The sequence below is a fragment of the Talpa occidentalis genome, unplaced genomic scaffold (genome assembly GCF_014898055.3).
Source record: "Talpa occidentalis isolate TD23 unplaced genomic scaffold, MPIMG_talOcc4v2.1 talOcc4.2, whole genome shotgun sequence".
NCBI lineage: Eukaryota > Metazoa > Chordata > Mammalia > Eulipotyphla > Talpidae > Talpa > Talpa occidentalis.
Window position 1 is genome coordinate 151371634 of NW_023602073.1, and position 13266 is coordinate 151384899.

The window sequence follows — 13266 nt, forward strand, 5'->3', positions numbered from 1 at the left end:
GCACCCCTCCTGCCCCGGCCCCTGTGGCCTGGACAGGCCAGCTCAGCTGACCCCTCCTGACTGCTTTCTCTGCTGTCTCCCCTTTTGTTTCAGGACTTAATAAAAGTACAAATGGTGATTCATCCCCCACGACTGCAGGGCCAGCCGATGAGCAAGTCTGACCAACCGGGCCTGCAGGCCCCGGGCCCGGAATTAGACTGTGTAACTGCTTGAGCTCGAGCTGTTATAGAGCAACCCCAATATTAAACGGGTTCCTGGCTGTGGGTCCTCACCCGCGCGCTTTAAAGGGACTTATGAATACTCTACTACAGACACACGCAAAGGGTTAATAAAAGGTTTATTTACAAGAGAAAAAGAAATAAGGAAAATGGACAACTCAGGGAGAAAATAGGGAAATAAAGTCTTTAATGCGTCCTACCCGATCCGACGACCTGGAAACCCAAAGTCACTCTCAGAGCTGGCCGGACGCTGCTAGCTGGTGGAGAGCCAAAATGGGGGAGCCCCCCAAAGCCCACGTGTCTGCCTTTTGTATCCACCTGGCTGCTGAACCCCACCCTCAGGTCCCAGCCACCTTCCCTTGGGTGGGGATGGGATGTAGAGTTCCCAGTGTCTTTGGCTTTGGCCTGGGGTGGGGGTGGAGTCCACAAAGCCTGTATGGGATTTGCTTTGGGGCAGCCTTTTCCCCCTAACACTGGGGTGGGGGTGGAGTCCACAAAGCCTGTATGGAATTAGCTTTGGGACAGCCTTTTTCCCCTAACAGTACCACCCGGATAGCAGCGTGAAGGTTTACGTTCCCCGTGGAAAGCTGCCCCAGAATTTATTGATGTTTGCAGCTTTTGATGACTCCAGCCGGGGGAGGCCAGGAGGAGGCGCTTCTATTTTTCCTGTTGACCTTTGAAAAGGAGCGTCCTGTGACTTCTAACTTACCCACTAAGCCCGTGACCTTCAAGCACTGAAATCTTCGCCTCCCACTGATGAATCCACTTTCCTCGCACTGTCTTCGGCACAGGACAGGAGACGGGGCCCGCGTCTGCTCTGCCTGGGGTGTGGGACAGACACACTGAGCCCACGGCCCCCGCCCCAGCCTCAAGGGCACGTGACGGCGCTCGGGGCTTTCAAAGGAGACAGGAAATGGTGTAGGGTAAGGACAGTGCTCGGAGCCCATTCTCACGCCAGATGAATCTCAGATCTTGCAATCTTGTTTGTTTTCTCCCTTCTCAGCTGCTTTCCTTTGAAGCCCAGACGGCCCTTTCTTTGTGCAAGCGCAGCTGTGAGTGGATCACGGTTTATTTTAAGAGGAGAAGGAACCGCGGCAGACCTATTATTGCCTGTCGTCCACCAGTCACCTTCAGGGGCCCGCTCTCGTCCTAATGTACCCCAAGAGCCTGCACAGGAAGGCGCCGGGGCGGGGCCCTGCCCTGCGTGGGGCAGGCGGCCTGTGCGCTGCTCCCCTTGGGCACCGCCGCCGGGCCCGGGGCTGTGTCCCCACCCCAAGCCCGTCTCTGCCACCTTCATTCAGTTTGTTCTTTGGGGCCTGGGACATTCCAGTTACCTCCTGATTTGCTTTCTTTGGAATCGGCGTCTCTGGCCAATCTTGCTGCACCTCCCCCTGCAGTGACCTTTAGGGCTAACCGGCCCTAGGTCCGGCTGGGCAACCAGCGCGCAGGGAGAACAGCAAAACCCTACATACCTGCTGCACCTCCCCCCGCAGTGACCTTTAGGAATGGCTTTCACTACGGTCCCTAGGTCCGGCTGGGCGACCAGCGCGCAGGGGGAGAACAGCATAACACCCTGAAGCAGAGGAAGTGCAGCGGAAGTTCCCTGAAAAGGCAGAAGCTTATCAAAAGATAAAGACCACCAGGAACCACTACAAGAATGCTAAAAATCTTATCTTCTTTCTAGAACTACAAGCTTTAATCCCTTATTTGTCTTTCTAAACTTCCTTCTTTCTTCTATAAAAGTCATTGCTTGTTATGTAGATCACCGCCCTGATGGTGATAGACTGAGCCCATGAGCAAGCTGATTTCATTGATATTCATTGTCCCTGTGCCTTTGGAAAACATATATATATTGGTCACAAACTCAAGGAAAATTACACTCAGATTTTCACTCTTGAAGTGTGTCTGTTTGTCATTTCTTTCACCGACGCCCTGACCACCCTGCACGCTTCTCTCAACCCTGAGGTGGCCTCATCATCTACTGCTGTGCTGGTCTGCGGCAAATCTCTTCTGCAAGCCACATCCCAATGAAGCCCGCGTGTCGCATGGGCCTGTCCCTCCCCTGCTGGAAGCTTCACCGGCTCCCTGTTGCCTCTAGGGATAGTCCAAGTTCATTGCTGTCATTTGTGGTGTTTCTCAGCTAACCACTCTGTCCCCTGCAGCCAGTCTCCCAGCTCTCTCTGGAGCACTTGCTGCCGCCAAGGCATGTGCCCCCCTCCAGGCCTGCCCCCCCATGTCACCTCCTCAGGCCTGGGTGCAGGGGGTGAGAGTTCTCACCAGAGACAGAATGGGGAGCAGAACAGGTGGATCCACTGAAACACACTGCTGAGGGGAGCAGCAGGGAAACAGGAGAGGTCTGCTACGCTGTGTGGGTAGCTCCCTGGCTGTGGGTCAAACTCAGGCTGCAGCAGTGCTAGTGCTGGGACTGACCCCCAAGTAGCCAGGGAAGCCCCGCTCCTGGCTTCTTATTTCAGGTTTTCTTTCCTCACGTAGCTGTCAGGTGTCCCACGCCTGCATCACTTGTTCCTTGAGATGCTGACCCAGTTTCACGTATGCGGAGATGGAGCAGCCAAATGTCGTATCTCAAGGGGGTAGAACGAAATTACACCCTGGACTCGGCCACTCAAGGGGAACACTGAGACTGGGCAACATTGGGGGACCCGATGGAGCCACTCATGGGTGATGTGCTCCCGTCCCTCCCTCCCCCCGGGCAGGTAGAGGTACTGCACTTGCTTAACTGTATAGATTTCTACCAGAGCCAGCCGGTGCCCACCCCGCACCCACCCCGTGCCCAGCCTCTCCCACCCCAAGCCCACCCTGTGCCCAGCCCTAGCCTAGCACCCACTGATGAGCTGCAGGCTCCATGCCCATAGTTCACCTTCAACTCTGCTGTCTCAGTTTCTTAAAATTTGCTATCATGGTGGTTGTTTAATCACATGAATCACAAAGGGTGCGGCCCTGGGATTTGGGGAGGAAATTAGGAATTGTTTTGAATGACGGGGAGTGAAGCTGGCAGCGAGTCTGTCGGAGCGGGCGGTGCCTCGTCCTGCCTGGAGGAGAAGAGCTCGGAGAATCAGATTCGAAACTTATTTGAAGTGGGGGTGGGGTGTCATGTCTTTGGCTGGTGAGAGGATTTATGACTAAGCTGTTGCCTGTTTTTTTCCTGGGATGATCGTTTGAATATTCCAGTGTTTTTGTTAGTCTGCTTTTATTCAAGAAGTCATGTAGATGAAATCACACTATAGCACGAAGTAATTATTGATGGTGACACTATATTATTAACCGTAAAAACAGAATAAGCAACTACATAGCCCCAGCTCCTGGCAGGTTCTCATGAAATGTTTATGCTAATACTTCTATTTATTTTAACTTCAGAGCACTCATGTTTTGTTTCTGTTTGCAAGTATTTCTAATTTGCTTTTGTAGTTTAGAAAATTTCACTGCAGAACAAATGAATTGTTCTTCCTCTATGAGTATAAGCTGGACATCGCCCTTATGCAATCAAAATTAAATTGAAGATTTAAAGAGAACAGGGTCTCCCTGGTGGCACAAGGGGTTTAGCACCGCACTGTGAAGCTGTCCGCGGCCTCTGCAGCACGAGTTCCATCTCAGTCCGGCCAGGGAGGGACCCACATGGTGCAGCAGACCTCTCCTGTCTCGCCCACTGCTCCCCTCAGCAGTGGATTTCAGAAGATCTGCCTGTTCTGTTCCCCACTCTGTCTCTGGTGAATCCTCTCACCCCACCCCACACCTCTGGCCTGTACCCCAGCTCTTTTATGCATAAATAAATAAATCTCTAAAAAACATAAAGAGAACAGTCACTTTATCCAATTTGGCTAGTCAAATCCTGGAAGTAGATTTCTTAATTCTTTATTTTGCTGTTTTTATGTCATAACTGAGTCTTAAATAATCTCAGAGAAAGCACCGTGCTGCTTTGTGGAGAAATGAATAGATGTTCTCTAAGTGGGAGAAAACAGCCAGATGTGGTATTTCGTACTCAAAGGCGTTAACAGCAACTCAGGACAGAGCCTGCCAGCAGAGGCTTCTGTGGAGAAAGCAGGCGCGGAAGCCGACGGGTCAGTCCCGAGAAGGCCCCGTCGGCGCAGAGGTGGCGAACATCCCGCCTCAAAACTGCAGGTCGGTCCTCGATGGCTTTGCTCACTCGTGGAACGAGACCCGCTTTTTGATCAGGGCCGCGACAGATAAGCTACTCACAACCAGCTTTGACTGCACACCAGTGGGAAGGACGTCGGCTCTGAGCTTAGAGTAAGAGTGTTGTGCCGTAAGGTCCGGGTGTCTCAAATATTCGGGGACATAGGACGAGCACTAAAATCTAGACAACGCATTACTAATGTGTATGGCCCTGTTCTTCCATTGGTTACCAAATTTGGGAAGTTTTCAGTCATTGTTTTTTCCATTATTCTCTTCTGCCCACCTCGCTTCTCTCCTCTGGGCCCGTCACGGCCCCGCGTGTCATTGCACGTGTCGCGTGACTGCCCGCCGGGCGCTGAGCTCTGCTCATGTGTCTTCATTCATTTCTCGCGTTTCTCCAGATGGAATCATTCCCGTCTCCCTTCCATGGTTATTATGAATCTTCTGCCATGTCTAGTCTGCTCGTAGGCCATGCCCGTATGATTTTAATGTTTTATTTTTCAGTCTCTAGAATTTGCACTTTCTAAGAGTCGACTTTAGATGAAAGAAAGGTTTGTACTTTTCTAAAATATATTTAGGCAATTTCTATTTTAAAAAATCGTTGAAGTAACATTGGTTTATGACATTTTACAGGTTTCAGGTGCAAATCATTTTAAAAACCAACATGGGCACATACGGTATTAAATTCTCCACTAAAAGCCCAATTCCTTTGCCATAAAATTGACCCTAATCACCTGATTTACCCAGTCACCCCTTCTTCCCTCCCTTCTGGTAAACATTAATTTGTTTTTTTTTTTTTTTAGATATATTTATTTATTTATGCAAGCACTGGGTACAGTCAGAAGCGCGGGAGGGTGAGAGAATTCACCAGAGCCAGAGCGGGGAGCAGAACAGGCAGAAGGACCGAAATACACTGCTGAGGGGAGCAGCGGGCAGCAGGAGAGGTCTGTTGTGCCATGTGGGACCCCCGCCCGGCGGCCGGGGATCGAACCGGCACTGCAGAGGCTGAGGGCAGCTTCGCAGCCCAGCGCTCAACCGCTGCGCCACCAGGGGAGGCCCTAATTTGGTTTCTTATAGTTTGAAACTTTATTTCAATTTATTTAGTGCATCCTTTGTTGGTTACGCACTGCGTGCGAGTGGAATCACTAGGTGTTTGTTTCCCTGACTTAACCTCACCCCTGTGGGTCCATCGCGCTGTTGAAATGGCAGGATTGCATCTTTTTTGCAATCTGCATAGGATTCCACGGTGCATATATTACCTCTTCTTACCCAGGCACCTGTCACAGGGCACTTAGGTTGTCTCCAGATCTTGGCTCCTGTGAATAGTGCTGCAGTGAACACGGGGTACGCATAGCTCTTTGAATTCATGTTTTCATATTCTTTGGGTAAATACCTAGAAGTGGGGTAACTGCACGTTGTGGAATGTTGTGAGGGCTCGCCTTGCTGCTCCATAATGGCTGCCCCAACTCACCCCCACCAACAGGGCCCAAGGGCTCCCTTCCCCGCACCCCCTCTCCAACACACGTTGTTCCCGCCTTTGGTGCACTAGCCATTCTCATTGGGGTGCGGTGGCGTCTGCCGTCGTCTGATTGGCATCCCCCGGCCATGAGTGGCAACAGCATCTTGTCATCTCCCTGTCGGCCACAACACGCGACGTGTCTTTGCTCGTTGAACTGGGGAGCCGCCACCGAGCCCGTGTTTCCTGGAATCCAAGGTCTTTCCCAGCGCAGTTCTGGGCGCGTGCTGCACGGACTGTTTCTGCAGCTTCGTGTAGGAAGGGACTGGTCGCTTCGTGGCGATAAAGGACACCCGGTCCTTCGGAGCCGCCTCCCTTAGTGCTGTGGTCGGTCGGTGACGCGCAAGCGTCTGCTCACTCCACGGCCCGTGGACTCTGACGAAGAGCACGATCATCGGGCGAAAGGTGCACGCGGGACGCTCGCCCTCACGGGGCTCACCTGTGCTCAGGGAGCCGGAGAACGGGCACCGCTTTGGGGTGCTCACGACACATCTGCTAGAAGGGGCTCAAAGAGGCGGCCACCGCCTCTGCTGCTGTTCCTACCGCCGCTACCACTGCGGCGTGACCCTCACGCTGCCGTCACCCTGCTGTCCCGGCTCGGCCGCTGCGTCTCTGCTGCTACTACCTGTCTTGCCATGGCTGCTGCTGTTACAACTGCTGTTGCCATAACTGCTGCTGTCGATGTTACCAGCACTATGACTGCTATTTTTCTGCCACTCTGAAGGTGCCTTTCATCATTGCTCACTCTGAGACTGCCATTCTCGTGCGCCGCTCCTGCTGGCAGTGGCGCTGCGATTTTCACTACTGCTTCAGCTGCTGCTGATGTCATCACCACCATGACTGCTGTCGCTGTGACTGTCACTCGTCGGGCGGTGCAACCGTTAGCATGACTACTGCGGTCACCGCTGCCATTGCTGGTGCTACTGCGTTAATGCTGCTGCTGCTGCTGCTGCTGCTGGCACTGCCACCGCCTGCGCTGTTGCTCTGCGGGCGCTGCTGCTACTGTTATTATTGGCATCGCTATTGTTGCTGGCATTGCTGTTACTACTACTGTTCCTGCTTTACAAGTTCTGCTGCTGCTGCTACTACTGCAACTGCTGCTACTACTACCATTTCTACTGCAGTCAATGCTACTACCTCTACTCCCTGCTTCTGCCCCATCAGTGAACAGCTATACAAACTATTTAATCTACAAATTACTTGATCTACTTGGGTGTTCACCTCCCCTGTGAAACTGGAACATGACGCACGTTTGGGTCTGCAGAATGGCAAGAAGAATGTGACAAAAAATAAAGGTAGAGGAGATAGTAGACGAATATTTTTGGGGAATGCTATTTTTAAATTTTTTTTTTTTATGAGAGAATTACCATGTTAACATGTACTATGAATCTCTCAACATGCCCCACATTTATTTGATTGTAAAATGTTTTTTTTTTTTTGGTGTTTCTCGGTATTAAAAAAACCCTATTTCTCAGAAATAACACTTGCTCCAGGGAACAGATTTTTCCCCCGCAGTGCTGAGCTACATGACTTCCTAGGAACTTTGCAGCTTAAATGTTCTATGACTCTATTGTGTCTCAAAATATCCGAGGCCTGGTGTGGCCATACATTCCAGGGTGTATGAGGTAAGTCGGTTGCTAAAAGGCTCCCTCTTTGGTGTTGAGTGACATGGCCATCTGACTGCACACAGCCACCCTAACCCCTTCTCATGGACGCGGCTTAGAAAATTGCTTCAGGCGCCCCTAGAGGTCCTTGATACTCATTAGATATTAAATAATAGGAACATTTTCCTTCCCCTAACACATCTCCTCTCAAGTGATTACCCCCAATTTCCTTTGTGTGATTCTCTGATTAGAGAACAATGAATAGGATTATATGTCATTAGCTGTGGGCTGAGATGTATGCATTTACTGGAATCCGCTGGGCACCTAGCTCTGTGATAGCTGCTCTGACATATTGAAAAAGACCGAGGCATGATCTTTGCCTTCGGAGGGTAGTGTGTGCTTGGCCAAACATTTTATAAGTTGATAAATTTATAAATTCACCAAAAACCCCCATAATGAATAATAAGAAAATCCAATTATATTTATCCTTCCTGCTGAGATTTTTAGACATGTGCTACAAGAGCATGGGAATTAGATCATGGTTAATTGAGACCTGGGCTTCTGAATTTGTGACCTTGATCAGATATTACATGATTATATTTTCCATAACTTCCCCTCCTGCCCCCCTTGCTTCACGGGGGTGATGTACCCTGATCTCACAGGGCGGAAAACACGGCCAGAACAAAACGGGAGCTTTAATTTCTGGGCAGATTTCTTAGACAATAGAAACAATAGCCTGAAAGTCAAATTGATTTTGATTTATAAGAATCAGACTTTACTGAGATGTAAAAAGACTTTCCGGAGACCGAGGACTTGGGATATGACTTTCAAGAACGGAGCTCAGACACGCTGCGTGGAATGGAGGGTCACGGGCGCTGACGACGGGCGCGCACAAATGCGTGGCGGGCGATTTCGGTCCCGTTGCTGCGCTAAGGTGGGGGGTGCTCACACGTGGCCAGCGGCCTCTGCCCCAGGCACGCTCTGGCTGTGTCGGGGCCTCCGTGTGTGGCCCCCACTGACTGCAATGTCATTAAACACTTTCAAGGAAAAAGGGAAACGCACTGACACCATCGCCACTTTTTCTCCCCCAAGGAAATATGGATTCAAAAGATGCCGGAGCGTTGGAGGGAATAAGACCAAGATGGGGATCTGTGGGGCCAAGAAAGATGTCTTCGTTTGCCCCTTCTCCACTACGCTAAGTCGGGGCGCAAAGAGGCAGGCCTGATGCTTTGCGGGGACTCAAGAGCCAGAAGGTCACGCCTCACTCTCCAGGACTTAGCGAGTGAGCACAGGTGGCTCTGCGGGGGAACCCCATGCTCAGAGCCGCCTCGAGCTGCGGGCTGCCTCGGGTCTGGACAGTGGTGAGCAGTCCCGTGGCAGCTTCCTGTCTACCCGCCGGGGCCAGTGCAGCTCTGCCACCTTGCACAGGAGATACCACACCTGGAAGTTCTTCTCAGCTCCTTCCCATGTGCACGAGAAGGGGTTAGGGGGCTGCGTGCGGTCAGATGCCCATGTCACTCAACTCCGAAGAGGGAGCCTGCTAGCAACTGACTTACCTCATACGCCCTGGAATGTATGGCCACAACAGGCCTCGGATATTTTGAAAGGGTGAGTGCTGAGAAATCCAGAGGGTGGGAGATCCCGGGGTCCAGACAGGGCGCAGGAGCAGAACCCCCAGGGGGGTAGGCAGGCCTGATGGAGCCTGCCAAGTGCCAGGCCCGCGTCAGCCGTGCAGGTGGCACGGGGCTGAGGTGCTGGGGAGGGCGGGAGATTCGAGGCACATGAACCACAAGCTCTGTCCTGCTGTGGGGGCACATTGATGTCTCCACGATGTAAGATGAGAAGTTGGAGGGAATGACCAGGGTAGAGAAGGGCATTTTGAGTTGAATATTTGCTCAGTAAACAGATTTACTAAGTTGAAAGCTTAAATACAAGTGTTCACCGTTTTCCTGAAATCAGAGCGTGAGAATGAGGCACACGTGGGTTGTGACTGCAGCGCCAGCGTCGCCTCAGGGCCGTGGCTGAGGAACTGGGGACTGCCGCACGCGTCCCAGCTTTCAAGGCGGAAACAGCAGCCTAAGTCCAGAGAAGAGGAGCTTTGCCTCTGGAAGTCAGAATAAAGGCTTTATTTGTCCTAAAACAGGCTTTCGTATGTACGATAATCAGCAGTTTGACCTGCCCTCGCCAATGGCTAAGAGGAAAGGGGTTTTGTTTCCAGCACTGGGCCTGCTGCCCGGCACGCACAGCCAGCGCCACGCCATCAGGGTTCGAGAAAAGAACGTTTTATTGAGAATTGGTTGGCAAAGAGACAGAAAATAAACTCAAACCTGCCTCCCCAATTAAGAAAGAGAATAAGGTTAGATCGGATTTGAGAAATGGAGTCAAGAACAAAGGGTCACGTTTTATTGACTAAGGGCAAAGGAATGTGGTCTTGGCTGAAGTGCCCCGGCCAGGGACAGCACGGCAAGGAGGAAGAGGGTTTTCCTCAGGTAACTGGAGTTTGGAGTTTTCTTGATGCGTCCCTTATCCATGGGTATCCCCACGCACCCCAACTCTGCATTTGCGGTTTCCTAGTTCCTGAGGGTCTTGGGACTCAACTTGCGGGTGGTCACTTCCATTCGATCACCTGCAGATAAACTGCCTGTGAATATAAACCTGCCAAAGGAAGTCAGAGACGTTGTTTCTCTACTGTGCTCTAGGATCTGAGGCCACTTGACGATTTAACTTCAGCTTTAGCTTTCACGTGCGTATTCTCTAGTGGATCTAGGTCAGCGTCTGTGACCTGACTAAGCTGCAACTTACTTTGAACCCAATGGTAAGATAGCTTGCCACCAGAAAGAGGCAAATAAAACCCAAATACCAGTGGCTTCACCCAGTACCATATGTGGAATATGAAAATAATCAAGCGGGTATTTTAAAGTATCCCAAAGAGAAGATGATCTTCTTCTTTTTAAAGTATATGCTTTAAAGAAGTGGACACTTATGCTTGCGTTTATCCAGCACCATTGGGTAAGCCCAATGGTTAAAAAAAGAATCTTCTCTTTCCTATGCCCTCCATTGCTGGGTCTCACCTCTTCGTTTTAACCACACCTGCCCGCTGCCCGTTGCTGGCACCCATTCCCAGCTTGATTGCCTTTCTATACCCCCACCCCGACCCCCGCCTGGACTGTGGAGGTGGCCAAGCCATCATCCTTCAGTCCACCATCTTGGCACTGAAAGGTAGTTAGGGCGCTGAGTTAGGTAAGTTCTAATTAATAGATGCCTGTGGAGTCAGAACTGACTTGAGAACTCGGTGATCTTTTGAAAAATATGCGTACATTGGATTTTTCATAAATTTAATCACTTAAATTATACTGTGGTGTTTGGTGAAAGAGTCTAATTGTGAGTTATAGTGAAAAAGTGACAAATTCCTCTGTCGATGGGCTAATGGCCATTTCCTCCTTCGAGCAGTGTTTGCACGTGCTGGCCACAAGCTAGGGGCTGCGTTTGTCTCGGTTGTGAATTCCGTCAAACACGGAGTTTGCTTAGCCTCATTGCTGTCCTCGGTCTAGTGACAGCAGGGCCCCTGCCAACGGTTTTGCAGACAAAAAGTACAAGCATATACTCTGAGGAAGATCATCTTCTCTTCGGGGTGCTTTAAAATTCCACGCCATCATTTTCATACTCCCCCCGTTTTCCAGAGAGTGTGGAATTGCTGGAAGCGGAACCCCTGGCCAAGCACCCCGGCCCTGCTCTGGGGTGGGTTGGCAGGCCTCTGCCTCCCAGGGCGCGCCCACCCTCCCAGCAGACTTTCTGTGGCAAGAACTGGAAAACTCAAAATGTAGCTTGGAGGCTTGGCTTATCGTAAATTTCAGAGGAGCAAATTATTAATTATTAAGCCTTTGGAATTTGTTTTCTCACTCAGGAGTCGTTTATTAAGTCCCAATTGTTCTCTCTGCCAAACCTCTCAGATGGTAGATATACGGATTCATCTGAGAACAAGAGTGTTCTCAAAGAGCCCATGGCATGATTACTTAGATCACAGTTAATTTATCCATTCAACAACTCTTTTTTAAAAGATTTATTTTTATTTATTTATGCATACAAGAGCTGGGGTGCAGGCCAGAGGTGGGGGGGTGAGAGGATTCACCAGAGACAGAGTGGGGAGCAGAACAGGCAGATCCCCTGAATCCACTGCTGAGGGAGACAGGAGAGGTCTGCTGCGCCATGTGGGTAGCTCCCTGGCCGGGGATCCTACTCTGGCCACACTGGCTGCCAATAGCTTCATGGTGCTGATGCTGAACCCCTGCACCCCCAGGGAGGCCCCATTCAGCAACTCTTTATTTATGCTTAGTCTGTGCTTGAAGACAAACATTGTACTGGAGGCTCCTTGCAAAGTTCTCGGCGAGCAGCAAGGAGACAATGGTTCACGTGGAGACGAGGGATGGGCTGGGGCCCGGCAGAGCTTCTCCAGGGAAGGGATTTGACTGAGTGTGGGAACCGGGGGAGGAGGGTGTCAAGCCCCAGAGAGAGGCCCCGAGGATGACCTTGATGATGAGGGAAATGACGCGCACCAAGGTCCGGCTACAACACCGTTGCGGCCCTAGGATTCCGCTAAAAGTCGCAGGCAGGAATCTGCCTGAATCCGGATCTATAGTTTTCACCTTTCTCTTCATAGTTGCACCTGGAGCACCTACATCTGTTTCTATACTCGCACCCACCTCGTCTCCCATCTGTCTCTATGGTTATGTCGACATCGATGTTTTAATCTCACCTGTATCTTTTGTGTTTCTTTTCTACGGAGCCATCTTGAAAGACCCTCTGTGCCCCCTCAAGGGATTAAGCCCTTATTAGTCCTTACGACGAGGTTCGCGCTGCATGTAAGAAGGCACTTGGGGCTTTGGGCTGGCAGGTGCTGCTGCTCGTCTCTCTGGCCCTGGCGGGTGCTCCTGGGGCTGGGCTCCAGCTGACCCATGCGGGTCTCCAGAAACCACATCCCTGGCCCTCCGCGGCGTGTGCCTCTCCTCCCTGCCCGCGCTCCTGCCTGACACAGGTGTGCCGGCTGGGCCAGGGCCAGCGCCCAGCAGGCACAGTGGACGTGGTGCCTGTGTCCACCAAACTGAGGGCCCAGGAGACTGTTTTAATTCCTTTTAAAGTCAGAAAGAAAAAAGTGAACCTTTAAGTTGAGATGTTTTCACGCAACGCTGCTATATCCGTCCTCACAGCGCTGTCGCCAGGAAGCGGAGCTTGTAGCAGAGTTTGAAGGTGCCTGAGGGCCAAAGGGCCAGGCCAGCAGGTCACCGGCGGCTCTGGCTGAGCTGCACGTCAACCAGGACAGAGTGAGGGCCAGAGCCTGGGGCTGAGGGATACTGAATTTGGAAAACAAAAGCCCCCAAACAGCTCCAGCGTGTAGAAAAGCCTTTTTCTGCCTCTCCGCAGTGGAGGGCTGGCCTGGCGTGGGCTCACGCAGCGCATCCGGCCCCTGCAGCCCCAAGCAGGCGTTAGAGACGTCGTCTGTTTCCTCACTTCAGAATCGCTGGCAAGGGGACCGCCCCCGGCCCCTCCCTGGATTTTCCAGGGAACAGACCGTGTTTTCCTCTGACTTTCTTCCCGCCGGCTTCCCTTTCACTCCACAGCCAGCGCCATGCCCCGTCCTGCCCGCACCCTCGCCCCGTCCCCGCTCACGTTGACAAGCCCCCGCGGCACCTGCCCACCGAGGACAGAGCATCCAGACGACTGTGCCAGCGGGGGCGGCTCCCAGCGCCTTCAGATGCCCGACACGGGCGCTCACGACCCG